The sequence below is a fragment of the Sinocyclocheilus anshuiensis genome, unplaced genomic scaffold (assembly GCF_001515605.1).
Source record: "Sinocyclocheilus anshuiensis isolate Anshui unplaced genomic scaffold, SAMN03320099.WGS_v1.1 scaffold1746, whole genome shotgun sequence".
NCBI lineage: Eukaryota > Metazoa > Chordata > Actinopteri > Cypriniformes > Cyprinidae > Sinocyclocheilus > Sinocyclocheilus anshuiensis.
The window spans coordinates 805,618-807,414 of NW_015545562.1; the positions used below are offsets into that span (position 1 = coordinate 805,618).

The 1,797-nt window shown below is 34.2% G+C and overlaps 1 protein-coding gene across 1 annotated transcript in view; it reads right to left on the minus strand.

The window, feature by feature from the left end:
- The window catches only part of ankef1a (ankyrin repeat and EF-hand domain containing 1a), a 10,081-nt gene that overhangs the window by 1,450 nt on the left and 6,834 nt on the right, over positions 1-1,797 (minus strand). The window lies entirely within an intron of this gene.

The window sequence follows — 1,797 nt, forward strand, 5'->3', positions numbered from 1 at the left end:
AGATAGATAGATAGATAGATAGATAGATAGATAGGTTCTGCATAAAATGCATCTGAAAACGTGTAGTTTTGGCCTATATAAAAGGTATTCCATGTATTTCAAAGGTTTTTGAGAATTGGCCTTGAAAATTTAAATTAAGGTATGCGAGTATAAGGATATATTTTTGCAGAGATTGTAATGTGTTGTGTGTGTACAGCCCTTATATGGAGACCAGGGTTTCTGCAGGATTTTTAAGCTCAAATTTAAGACTTTTTAAGACCTGCACAAATAAAATTAATACCATATGAACGGGGTAGGGCAATGTCTATAGTAACGTATTAAACTGTAAAATGACTGTAAAAAGCATTATTCTTCTTATCGATCCACCAGTTCACATTTACAGCTCTGTGTGTTTGCAGGGTAAAAACATGGGTCGATTTTCACATTGGTCTGAACAAAAACAACCCCAATACTGTGTTCCTGCGATACCGGAGGCTGCAGTTTCAGGACCGCATTTCTACTAGGACCCTATTTTTTTTGTGATAGCGCCATCTAGCCAATTCTATTCCAACAGAGGAGACCTGATTCAAACATCAAACAAACAGATGGAAGGACTAGATCCATGGAAACTATTAATTTTTTATCCTTCCATCTTATTTTTGATGTAAGAGCTGGCGTGAACTTGAGTGTGTGAGGCGATGTCAGCAATCTCCATTTAGACTATTTAGGTGTGCAAAACAGTTCACTGTGCTGCTGGATGTTGTAAACTAGTATTTTTATTCAAATTATTTTACATTTATTAATGTACTAATAAACAAACTAATTTGTACCACAATTGTTTTACCGTTTACTGCACTTTGTGAAGTGGGTCAGACATCATACGTGAAGTGCTACGCTACGGCTAATGAACAAGTCTCGCAAAGACACAACTCTTTCTTTCTAAGAAAAGAAAGAGTTGAAAGAAAATAAAGAGCTTTTATATATATATATATATATATATATATTATCGATGAAATTGACTCCTTTTAAGCTCCAGATTCTTTGTAGCCATGTGTTCAGCCCAAGCAAACATGAAAACATATTAGTTCCTCTTGCTGGGAGTGGATATATATATATAATATTTATATATAGATCCTATATATAGAGAGAGAATATTTTGAAATAAATTAGGTTAACTATTTCAAGAGGGTTACCAACGGGTATGTTTAGGGTTAGGAGTTGGTTAGGACAATAATTAAGTGTATACAATTAAACAACTACATAATTCCTTAAAAATAATAATATACAGAATTGAATAGCAAGTGCTAAAGAATAGTATGAGCTGCTATTATAAAAAACAAAACAACAAAAAAAAAAACTAGCCTATACCGTCCTAGAAATGCGGTCCTGAATAAAACAGGCTTATTGAAAATGCACATTCATTCTCTGCCAGCAGGAGGCGCTTTTAGAACGGCAAAAGTATAACTGTTTCCCCGGTAACAGCTGAACACAAATCAGCGCAGCACCAGACTCTGAAACGCGCAGCGCTCGTGTTTATTTAATAAAATCATAGCCTTTTGAAGTTTAATCGTTACATTAAGCCATATCGCAATTCTGGTCTTTCCGTCCCCAAATTTAAGACCTCCTGAAATCAAAATTAAGACTTTCTTGTACAATTTAAGACTTTTTAAGGCCTTAAATTTGATACAACAAAATGTAAGACTTTAAGACCCGCGGAAACCCTGAAAAATTAACACTAATTTCATATACAGGTGCATCTCAATAAATTAGAATGTCGTGGAAAAGTTCATTTATTTCAGTAATTCAACTCAAATTGTG